At 40.9% G+C, this 13,134-nt stretch overlaps 1 protein-coding gene across 5 annotated transcripts in view; it reads right to left on the reverse strand.

Annotated features, from left to right (window-relative positions):
- Window positions 1-13,134, reverse strand: part of dennd2b (DENN domain containing 2B) — a 438,424-nt gene that overhangs the window by 257,786 nt on the left and 167,504 nt on the right. Inside the window, exon 1 of one of the 5 annotated variants that reach the window (XM_073049546.1) lies at window positions 9,946-10,034. The exons of the other annotated variants lie outside the window; for them this stretch is intronic. The gene's annotated coding sequence lies outside the window, so the exon portion shown is untranslated. Of the gene's footprint in view, window positions 1-9,945; window positions 10,035-13,134 lie in introns of those variants that run through there. 5 annotated transcript variants of the gene reach the window in all.

Genomic DNA, 13,134 nt, shown 5'->3' on the forward strand with positions numbered 1-13,134 from the left:
CCAGGTTCTCTCTTACGCCTTTGCTCCACTGTAATAATGATACAGCAGACTTCATCTTCTCCCTCTCAAACTCACAGGATGTATTCTATCATATCATCATCACTGGCTCCTAAGTGTTCCTTTACCTTAAGCTCGCTAATCAAATCTGGTTCATTACACAACACTCCATCCAGAATTGCCTTTCCCACTGTGGACTCGAGCACAAGCCACTCTAAAAATCCATCTCATAGGCACTTGACAAAGTACCTCTCTTGGAATCCAGCACCAACCTGATTTTCTCAATCTACCTGCAAACTGAACCCCCCCCCCCCCCCCCCCATGTCTACCATAACATTGCCCCTTTGAAAAGCCTTTTCTATCTCCTATTGTAATTTGTATCCCACATCCTGGCTACTTTTCGGAGGCCTGTATATAACTCTCATCAAGGGTTTTTTTTTACTCTTGCAGTTTCTTAATTCTACCCTCTATATTTTCTGATCCTATGTCACTTGTTCCTAAGGATTTGATTTCTTTTTTTTAAACCAACAAGGTCACTCCATCTCCTTTCCCTACCTGCTTGTCCCTTCAATACGATGCATTATTGGTTGCTAAGCTCCCAACTGTTATCTTCTTTCAGCCACAACTCAGTGATGCCTACAATATCATACCTGCCAATCTCTAACTGGACTACAAGATCAGCCACCATATTCTGCATACTGCACGTATTCAAATACAACACCTTCAGTCCTGTGTTCAGTTCAAGTTCCTCTTGTGATGGATGGAGGGAAGGTACTCAACAAAGTGGTCCCCCAATTTATGATGGGTCTTGCTACTGGGAGCACCAGATACAATAGATGACAGCAGCAGATTTGCAGGCAAAGTGTTGCCTCACCTGCAAGGACCGTTTGGGGCCCTGAATGGAGGTGACAGAGGTCGTGAATGGGCAGATTTAGCACTTTGGCCGCTTGCAGGGATAAGTGCCAGGTGGAAAATTATTGGGGAGGGAGGAATGGACAAGGGAATCACGGAGAACAGAGAGGGTCAGGAAGTTAAGTTATGTTTGATGATAAGATCCTTTTGGAGACAGCGGAAGTTGTGGAGGATGGCATGTTGGACATGGAAGCACACAGGGTGGCAGGTGAGGACAAGAGGAACTCTATCACTGTTAAGGCAGCGGGAAGATGGGGTAATGCGGTTGTTCAGGAAATGGAGGAGATGCGGGTGAGGCCAGCATTAATGGTGGAAGAAGGGAAACCCCATTCTTTGAAGGAGGAGGACATCTTTGATGTCCTGGAAGGGAAATCCACATCCTGCGAACAGATGCCGTGGAAATGAAGGAATTGAGAAAAGTGAATCACGTGTTTACATGAGATAGGATGGGAAGAGGTCACAATAACTGTGGAAATTGGTAGGTCTATAAAAGATGTCGGTCGATAGTTCGTCTCCAGAGATGGAGACAGAGATCAAGAAAGGGGAGAGAGGTGTCCATAATGAATCAAATGAATTTCAGGGCAAAGTTGCTAAAATTGACGAGCTCAGCATGGGTGCATGTAACAGCACCAATGCAGTCATCAATGTAGCAGAGTAAGAGTTGGGATCATTATTGGGGAAGGCTTAGAGCATGGAATGTTCTATGTAGCTAACGAAGAGGCAGGCATAGCTGGGCCCCATGTGGGTGTCCATGGCTACCCCTCGAGTCTGGAGAAAGTGGGAAGAGATGATGATAAACTGTTAAGGGTGAGGACTGGTTCTGCCAGGCAAAGGAGGGAATGATGGAGGAGACATGGATAGATCTTTCATTGAGAAAGAAATGGAGAGCTTTAAGGCTTCCTTGATTGAGGACAGAAGTGTATAGAGACTGGTGAAAATGAGGTGGTCAGGACAGGTAATTGAAAGTTCCTGAGGAGATTGAGAGCATGAAATATAATATTAGTTGTTTTTTGCCTGATTCAGTAAAACCTTGAATCATCCAGCAATCTGGCTTAAGCAGCTACCATGGTACATATGACATCTTGAATCTTGGAAAAGTGCATCCAATAGCATTCCCACAAAGAGCAGTCCCTTCAGAGTTAAAAGACTATTTTTTTTTCCCATGGAACTGGATGATCAAACCCCAAAAGCAGTGAAATATGTAGTCACCAAAAACATTCCATTTGCAATCTTCATTGTGAATGTATGGTTTCATGTTCAAAATGCCGAGCATAAATATTATGAAAGCCCTTCCCACTGTATAATTAGGTCATGAGAAACATAACATAAACAAATTCCTCTGGTAACTTGGACTGACTGCAATCAAAACACAAATTATAGAGAATGTTTATATATTTTCTAAATTTTCAAAGTACATTTTATTCCTCGATTTTTACTTTAGTTTTCCTTAGTCTTTACACCCTGAGCATCATCTTTTATCAAAATGTGTGCAATGGTGCCAATGTGGGAGAGACTACAAGATCTAAATGGCTAAATCTTTATCAGCAGCTTAAACAGCAAAAATAGCACCACCCTGCCTAGTCTCCATGGCAAAACGGAATTTATTTTTGGACAAATCCATACACACTCTAAATTATGGCAGCAGTAATGACTGTGTAAACATACTCAACTTAGTCCATTGTTTTAAGAGTGTCACTCCATTTAAAATTATCATTAAAGTGGTTCGCAAAAGACTCATGTCACTGGTATCATGGCGCATAACTTAAACAACATAACGGAACTCTTCTTTGAAAATACTTCCGCAGCGATGATAGATACTGATCGGTATCAGCTTCCGACTGATACCGACTTCAATTAACAGCGAAGCAGTGAATCTACGGTCAGAAAACACGGAGCTCTGTGTTTTCAAGCAGAGTTTCCATATTTTTCCCCTGAATTGATGGGAAAAAAATGATTGCAATAACATGGATCTTTTTTCTTCGTTTTATCCAAAGAAATAGGTTTTGGCTTTCGGCTATGATGTACTAATGAGACCCAGACTGCTTTTATAACTCTCCTAATTCAGAACTCATAGTCAATTCCTTCTGCACTATTATTGATTATACAGTCAGCTCTCCTTATCTGCGAGTTCTGCATCCGCGAATTCAACCAACCGCGAATAGAGAAAACACGGAAGTGCTCCTCCAGCACTTGCTGTTTGAGCATGTACAGACTTTTTTTCTTGTCATTATTCCCTAAACAATGCAGTATAACAAATAGTTTACATAGCATTTACAATGTATTAGGTATTATAAGTAATCTAGAGATGATTTAAAGTATACGGGAGGATGTGTGTAGGTTACCATGGATCGGGATCGAAAAAAAATCGGAAGTTCTCTTACTATGCAAGTCGGAACAGGTACATCCAGTATTATTTAGCGTCAGTTAGTCAAACGTTTGTCTTAGTATATAGTATATATTTTACCTTTCCATGCATATAAAACACTTAAGAACGTATGTTTCAGCGCCAGGCTCGGGAAGTTCCTGAGTTCAATCCAGTGACAGACCACTACTGAGCGCACTCTCCTTCCGTGCCTCGTTGATGTGGAGGATCAAAAACCCAAAACCCAATAATTAAACCACTGAGTTGCTTAGTAATAATTGTAGCTTTCATTGGGGCATGGCCTTTCTCACTTTATCCTTTAAAATTGTTCCAATTGTTGACCGACTGTAGTCTACCACTTTTCCAATGACCGATGGCGTTTCACCTCTTTCCGATCGCTTTATTATTTCCACTTTATTTTCAATTGTGATCGTGATTATTTTCATGAACAGAAACACTGCGGATTCAGAGCTCGACCATCGGGTCCTAATGTCCACTGCACTGAGGTCTGGGGTTCCGCTGGATCCTAAGGTCCACCGCATTGAGACAGGTTGAATAAGGGACTTGAGCATCCCCATTTTTTGGTATCCACGAGGGGTTCCGGAACCAATCCCTCGCAGATAAGGAGGGCCGACTGTTATCACTTTCAGTTGCAAACTCCCTCCTCAATTCATTGCTTACATTTGATTCAGTTGACTTTACAATATAGAATATGCATCTATACAAGGTCAAAATTGTGTTGCCATAGAACAAAACTTGTAGCATGGTTATCTTGTCATATACTTGTCAAGTTTGATTTCTTAACCATTGGTAATTTGTTACAGGGCCTTAATGAGGTGACAGGGAGCCTGGGCACCTTTGAGTGGACAGAGAGCATAGAAACCAGGGTCCCACTGAGTCATCGGGCTGCGCGGAAACCAGGGTCTCCATGAGTGGACATGGACATGTGAATTAGTGCCCTGATGTGTGGACAGGCAGCATGGGAATCAGGACTTCAATAAGTGGACAGGAAACACAGAAACCAGGGTCTCTAAGTGGAAAATGCAAGCATCACCCAGACAGCCAGATCCCCAAACATTGGTCAGATAGTGGATTGTCAAGAGTTTTACAGCAGCTACACAGAAATGATCATCAATGTAGCCGATTTACCAGGAACCATTCACTGGTTTGCAAGAATAAGCACACAGCAACCAGCATATCATCAAGACTAAAACTATTGGTTGAACTTGGCAAGTGAAAAACCTGTGCCCAATTAGAGTTTCAACTATAATTACATTTGTTAATTTCTAATCAAATCTTCTGTGCTAGAAACTGGATAGAAAATCTGTTAGATTTCCACATATACTTGAGGTTGTCGACCAGTCTTTAGTTAAAAAGCAGATAAAAGCAATACCTCTGTAACCAACCAACCTATCAGGATAGATGTTAAGAGATCAAGTTTTGGAATGCATGAGTTCTAATCTTTTTTAATCACTAAGTATGACATCACATACAATACTTAAAAACGGGGGGTTCCTGGGCCATGGACCCCTGCCGTTAATCGAGGGGTACGTCGACTCTAGGTTGGGAGCCCCTGCTAAAAAGTCACATAGAGATAGGAGCTGTCAGGAAGAACGATGTCAGCAAACCCAGAGCAAGAAGGGAGATGGAAACAGTGGACTCTCAAGGTTTGACATTGTTCAAGATAGACTATAAATACAAGAGCTTCTGCAGATGCTGGAATTCCAGAGCAACACACACACACAGATTGCTGGAGGAACTCAGCAGGTCAGGCAGCATCAATGGAAATGAATAAACTGTCGATGTCTCGGCCTGAAGCCCTTCATCAGGACTGATTATTGATTAAATGAACAATCGACCGTTTATTCATTTCCACTGATGCTGCCTAACCTGCTGAATTCCTCCAACATTTTGTGTGTGTGTTGCTTAAGATAGATTAGTTGGTTTAATGAAAACATTACTTAAAGAATCAGAGAAGAAATTGCTTATTGAAATATATTTCAAGTTCATCAACAACATAGCTTCCTCTGAAAATGTGGATTTTACAGTAACTTCACCCAGACTTATTTTGTGAGTGATGCCCAAAAGATTCCCAAACTGTATGACTCACTCCAATATTATGCATAAGTCAGGAAAATCAAAAGTGATCCATTATCTGGAAGGAGCAACACTTTGTTCATGTCAAATACATCGGTGCTTTTTGTTATTTACTTCTCTCAAAGCTTCCACTGCTCCTGTAGCTAAATGTCAAAAAACTCTCCAACTGGTCTAAAGTTGGTCTATGCTCGAAAAGGAACTGTATTGATGTTCCTCTCTGACCCATGCCCATTTTGCCCAAATACTGCCCACCAAAAAACAACCTTTCTAACATGAGCCTTAATCTATCATGCCCTGCAAAACAAGCCTTGCAAAGCCTCTCATAAAGGCCGTACCTCCACTGAATCTATCTCTGTAGAAATAGAAATGTCCAGCATGTTATGTCTCACTGGGGTTTAGACGAGAGAAAACAGAAAGGACAAAGGGTGATATTAGGCTAGACTGCTATGGCCAGTATGAGGCATCAATGGAAGGGACAGTGGAAATTTGGGCAGCATCAATAAAAATGGCCATTTGTGGGTGAACATTGTGGGAAGTACATTGTGTGCGAGGTCAAGTGTTGAATACAGAGGCATGAGGTGGTCATAGTGATTTCAGGCTTGTGGGTGGCCTGTGGCCAAGAAGAGGGTTCCAGTGCATGGGGAGGTGGCCAGGCACATGAACAGGGATTAGGCAAGAAGAACATATTGTAAAGAGGACTTATTTTCAGGAAAATGAATACCTGTTGGATGGGTATAACTGATCCCATTCAAGTTATTCAGGAGGTCTTGACTTTCCAGGTTAGAATGGTTTCAGAGAGTCTGTGCACCTGAAAGGCACAAAATAACTTTGCACAAGCATTGTTGAAGTATATGTGACAGGTCATTCCCAGTTGCCTGTGTATTTGTACTTTGTACACATGGGCACTCAAAATGAATTTGCGTAAGTGTGTATTGGTCTAAAAAAAAAGCACTTGACTGTCCTAGACAATTGTACAAACCCCATTTCCAGAAAAGTTGGGATATTTTCCAAAATGCAATAAAAACAAAAATCTGTGATCTGTTAATTCATGTGAACCTTTATTTAACTGACAAAAGTACAAAGAAAAGATTTTCAATAGTTTTACTGACCAACTTAATTGTATTTTGTAAGTATACACAAATATAGAATTTGATGGCTGCAACACACTCAACAAAATTTGGGACAGAGTTAAAATAAGATTGAAAAGTGCACAGAATATTCAAGTAACAGCGGTTTGGAAGACTCCACATTAAGCAGGCTAATTGGTAGCAGGTGAGGTATCATGACTGGGTATAAAAGTAGCGTCCATCAAAGGCTCAGTCTTTGCAAGCAAGGATGAGTCGTGGCTCACCCCTTTGTGCCAAAATTCGTGAGAGAATTGTTAGTCAGTTCAAAAGGAACATTTCCCAACGCAAGATTGCAGAGAATTTAGGTCTTTCAACATCTACAGTACATAATATTGTGAAAAGATTCAGAGAATTCATAGACATCGCAGTGCGTAAAGGGCAAGGTTGGAAACCACTGTTGAATGCGCGTGATCTTCGAGCCCTCAGGCGGCACTGCCTAAGAGACCGTCATGCTGCTGTGACAATTATAGCCACCTGGGCTCCGGAGTACTTCAGATAACCATTGTCACTTAACACAGTCCGTCGCTGGATCCAGAAGTGCAACTTGAAACTGTATTACGCAAGGAGGAAGCCATACATCAACTCTATGCAGAAATGCCGGCAAGTTCTCTGGGACCGAGCTCAGATGGACCGAAGGACTGTGGAACCATGTGCTGTGGTCAGATGAGTCCACATTTCAGCTAGTTTTCAGAAAAAACGGGCATCGAGTTTTCCATGCCAAAGATGAAAACGACCATCCTGATTGTTATCAGCGAAAGGTGCAAAAGCCAGCACCTGTGATGGTATGGGGGTGCATCAGTGCCCACGGCATGGGTGAGTTGCATGTATGTGAAGGTACCATTGACTCTGAGGCGTATATTAGGATTTTAGAGAGACAGATGTTGCCATCAAGGCAACGTCTCTTCCCGGGACGTCCATGCTTATTTCAGCAGGACAATGCCAGACCACATACTACACAGGCTACAACAGCGTGGCTTTGTAGACACAGAGTGCGTGTGCTTGACTGGCCTGCTGCCAGTCCAGATCTATCTCCTATTGAAAATGTATGGCGCATTATGAAGAGGAGAATCAGACAATGGAGACCACAGACTGTTGAGCAGCTGAAGTCTTATATCAAGCAAGAATAGACAAAATTTCCAATTACAAATCTACTACAATTAGTATCCTCAGTTCCAAAACGATTAAAAAGTGTTATTAAAAGGAAAGGTGATGTAACACAATGGTAAACATGCCTCTGTCCCAACTTTTGTTGAGTGTGTTGCAGTCATTAAATTCTAAATTTGTGTATATTAACAAAATACAATTAAGTTGGTCAGTAAAACTATTGAAAATCTTTTCTTTGTACTTTTGTCAGTTAAATAAAGGTTCACGTGAATTAACATATCACAGATTTTTGTTCTTACTGTATTTTGGAAAATATCCCAACTTTTCTGGAAATGGGGTTTGTATTTTAGATAAAAATTCAAACATGTAAGGCATTAAAGCCTGTGTTACCGGGGGGAAAATAATTGTCCCTCGTCAGTAGCCACTTTCACAAAATTTTTGGCTACATCTGAATGGTCTTTTTATTAAAAGGCATTATCCTACTATTCCAACAATCCAATTCATCTGTGATGCACTCTACTGGCAGAAAGTGTATTCAAGCAATCTTTCCCCACTCAGTAAAGAGCCACTAGGAGATGCACTAAGCATGGCTCCAATTCATTTTCAATAATGCACTGTGAGGAAACATTTGAGGTTCCTCCAGCTAATCATTACTCGGGTGAATTAAACCAACACCTTACCACTCATGGCCTTTTAAGCCCCAACTTACTTGCTGTTCAATGCTGTCCTATGCTGAACCTACAGAACCAAAAATGCAAGATGCAAACAAGGCTTCTCTCTCTGTAACCTCATCGATCTTGTTACTCATTTAATTTATTTGCAAAAGTATTTCTTTAAGTTCTTAAAGGATGGCTAAACCTTATCAAAATGTTACAATTAAATTTTGCATCAAAAAGCAGATTCAAAACATTAAACATGGAAATCTTTAATTTTATCCACCAGGTTTCAAATGTTACTAATAATTTATTTAATAAATCAATAGATCATAAAAAGGAATAAGTTATTAAAATTATCCACATAATAATAAAAGATGGTGTGTTTGTAGGAATTTGAAACACTAAATGATTACAATTTGTAAGTTATGGATTAAAATTCAGCCATTCTGATGTTATATTAAAATATATGCTATTCACATCAGTAAACAGGCATGAGACAATCTGAACATGTTAAATTATACATATACTTGAATATCCTAATCAAAAAGATATTAAGGAATTCAAGGCCATATGGTTCCAACAGTAAATGTGGTATTTCTGCCATTTTAAATAGAGCAAAAATATATTGATAACAGGTTATCAAGGAATAGCTCAATGCTAATGGTATAGTATGTTCTTCTTCCTATCTTGGGAACTAAAAAAGTGATACATACTAGTAAAATATATGGCACCTATACTTTAAGATCCAGTCTTCAGTAACCACCTTATTATTTGGAAGATATTACTTATTCCAATTTTATTTGACAGGTCACATTGACTTTTAGTTGCGGATTCCATAGAGAATTGTTAATTAGTCTCTGCTCCCTTGGTTATTCAGCTCAACTTTGGTTTCTGACCCTGCATGTCAAAATGTAGAATTCAGAGATGTCGAAATCAAATGCCTAACCTACTCCCTCTCCAATCCTCTCTGCTACTAGGCTCAGCAGTGAGTGGCAGAGGACAGAGATATACCTGGGCTACATATTGGCTTAGGCTGATAGACGGCAAGTCACACAGATGGTAAACAATCTCCAACAAGTGTCTATGATTTTCAAAGCCACTGATAGAGTCAAATTCAACACCAACTTTCTGAAAGGTCACCTCGGATGAGATATGTTACTGGATTAACCAGAAAGAAATTTGTGGCAACCACAGCCACTGGAGGCTGGGTTAGTTTACCTCCTCATACTAGCATAGTACAGATCAGTAAAGTGGCAGAATATGCTTCGCCCACAAATGAGAGCAGCTCCAGCAACTCTCACGTTCAACATCACCCAATAACGAGCAGCACCCTTGACTGGTAAACCTTCAAGTCTGCACTTCATCCACTGCCAGCACAGAGTGAACCATCTGCAAGTAACACTGCAGCAAATCGCCAAGGCTACCTCAGCAGCACCTCTTAAACCAGCAACCTCCAGCGCTTAGAGGGCCAAGGGCGGTATACACAAGGGAATGCCACTGTTTCAGCCCCACATTATTCTGGTTAGAACAGTTATTCCTACAGAACAACTTTGTGGAGTACATCAAATCATTCAGATGGTAAAATCTTGGGAAGGTAATTAATCATCAACTTCCCATAGACACTTGGAGATGGCAATTATCACATATGAATCAGAACAATAGAATAGAAATCTGACTGTGCTGTACTTACTGAATGCATTTGCATATTGAACTCTGATTTTCAAATCCAGTTCTGGTAACTTCAATGGAATAATATTCCAGAAGCTGATTACACATTCAGCACCGAGATCACAGGACAAATTTCTAACCTAGTTGTGCGTCAGACACAACTTCTGAACAACAAAGTACAGTACATTTTCATGACCGACTGCTGTTCTGCAACACGTCACCTTCTGAACTTTTCAGTGTCATTACTAATTAGTGAATATGAGCTCATTTCACATTGCAACATTAGATACAGCAAACAGTGGTCTTTTATACGGATTAGAATCTTTAATGTTGCCCCAGATGAAAAAACAGAATGGCAACTCTATGATTGCCTGTAGTATTTGTAATCCCCAAAGTTGTGCAATAGACTTGTTTCATCTTTACATAACGTGGAATTAACAACAGTGGACTCCAGGAAGAATGCAACACCAATTCCAAGAAAGAAAGCAGAAAACACGCTACAGCAGCAAAACACAGTAAAATTGTTTCTATTGTATTTAGTCTTTCTACAGTAGTTACAAATTCTATTTATGCTTATCTGCTATTTATTTTAAAGGATCAGGAAAAACATATTCCCCAAGGTACAGTGGGCCTTTCAATTAGTGGCTCTGACTCATATTAAGTTAGAGGCCAGTATGGGGGACTTCAGTGGTTTAGAGGAAGTACACTGAACTTGGGATCAAATCTGATAAAAGTGAAGATATACTACTATTCCGCAGACTATATGAGTCTTATATAGGTCTAGACAGCTGACTAAAACATCCATTTATATGGTATCTTTAACATTGCAACTTTTTTTCCCTAAGTAACTCACAAGAATATTAAGAAACCAAACTGAAAACTGACAGCAAACCACAAAAGGAGGTATCGGTCCAGGTGATCAAAGGAATAAACGTATGTTGAAGAATTTTCATCTTTGTGCACGTGTATCACCATGTCAATTTCATCTCTGGTGCTGAATACAACAGAATTCTGACAGGGATTGTCAGGTTAATGGCTCATAATAAGGTTTCCAATCCCTCAATATTTCACCTTTCACCCTAAACCGATGACATCCAGTTCTAGTCTCACCCAACCTGAGGGCTTGTATTTATCCTATCTATACCCCTCATAATTTTTTGTACCTCTATCAAATCTCCCTTTATTCTCCTACACTCCAGGAATTAACATCTCAACATCACCTAATCCATATGTGAGGATTTCCCCACTTGTAGACCCCGGTCAGTTCGGATTGGCAACAACATCTCCTCCACGATCTCCATCAGCACAGGTGCACCACAAGGTTGTGCGCTTAGCCCCCTGCTCTACTCATTTTACACCTATGACTGTGTGGCTAAGCACAGCTCCAATATCATTCAAGTTTGCTAATGACACCATTGCTGTGGGCCGAATCAAAGGTGATGATGAATCAGCATACAGAAAGGAAATTGAAAATTTGGCTGAGTGGTATAATAATAACAACCTCTCACTCAATGTCAGCAAAACACGGACTGATTGTAGACTTCAGGAGAGGGAAACCAGAGGTCCATGAGCCAGTCCTCCTTGGAGGATCAGAGGTGGAGAGGGTTCCTGGATGTTACTATTTCAGAGGAATCTATCTTGGAGCCAACAAGCAAGTGCAATTGCGAAGAAAGCACAGCAGCACCTCTACTTCGTTAGGAGTCTGCGGAGATTCAGCATGACTGTGGTGAACTACATATACCTGTCTGGACACGCCCCCCCCCCCCCCCCGCTGACTGCTCCTGTGGCTCCTCCCACAGACCCCTGTATAAACGCGATTGGAGGCACTGCTCCTCCCTCAGTCTCCAGGATGTTGTGTGATGGTCTCTTGCTGCTGATAGTGCTCTCTTCTAGCTAATAAAAGCCTATCTCCCGCCTCACGTCTCCGAGAGTTATTGATGGTGCATCAATGACATCTAAAAATCTGACTAACTTCTGTGGATATGTAGTGGAGAACGTATTGACTGGCTGTATCACAGCCTGGTATGGAAACACCAACACCTTTAAGCAAAAAAACCTACACAAATTAGTGGATTCAGCCCAATACATGACAGGTAAAGCCCTCCTAACCACTGAGCATGTTTCCATGAAACGCTGCCATAGGAAAGCATTATCCATCATCAAAGATCCCCTCCACCCAGGTCATACTCTCTTCTCACTGTTACCATCAGGTAGAAGGTACAAGAGCCTTAGGACTTGTATCACCAGGTTGAAGAACAGTTACTACCCCTCAATCATCAGGCTTTTGAACAAAAGGAGATAATTACACTCACTTGCCCAATCGTTGAGGTGTTTCCCACAACTAATGGTCTCACTTTAAGGATTCCTTATGCCATTATCTCAGGTTCTCATTACTTATTGCTATTTATTTATATTTGCATTTGCCTAGTTTGTTGTCTTCTGTAGTTGATCTTTCATTGTTCCTGTTATAGTTACTATTCTATAGATTTGTTGAGTGTACATACAGGAAAATGGATCTCAGAGTTGTATATGATGACATATATGTACTTCAATAATATCATTTACTTTGAACTTTGAATCTATTTAACCTTTCCTTTTAGCTCAGGTCTTTGAGTCCTGGTAACATCCTTGTAAATTTTCTCTCCACTCCTTCAATCTTACTGATAACGTTCCTATAGATGGGTGATCAGAACTGCACACAATACTCCAAATTTGGCCTCACCAACATCTTATGCAACTTCAAAGTAACATCCCATCTCCTGCTTGATTTATGGCCAATGTGCCAAAAGCTTTCTTTATGACACTGCCCCCTAGTGCACCACTTTCAAGGCATTATAGTTCTACCACACTCCTCAGCACCCTACCATTCACAATGCCCTACATGCTCTGTCCTCTCAAAGTGCAGCACCTCACACTTATCTGCATTCTGCCAATTTTCAGCCCATTTCTCCAGTTGGTCCAAATCCCGCTGCAAGCTTTGATAGCCTTCCTCACTGTCCACTACCCCACCCCCCCAATTTTGGTGTCATCTGCATACTTGCATGATCTATTTTACCGCATGATAGCCCAAATCAGTAATATAGATGACAGACCACGACAACAGAACCAGCACACAACTAGCCACAGGCCTACAGTCAGAGACGCAACCACTGCCACTGTAAGGTTTCTCTGGCTAAGCAAATGTTGAATAGAAGTTACTATGCTTTACCTG

This window comes from Hemitrygon akajei, chromosome 6, assembly GCF_048418815.1.
Source record: "Hemitrygon akajei chromosome 6, sHemAka1.3, whole genome shotgun sequence".
In the NCBI taxonomy this organism is placed as follows: Eukaryota; Metazoa; Chordata; class Chondrichthyes; order Myliobatiformes; family Dasyatidae; genus Hemitrygon; species Hemitrygon akajei.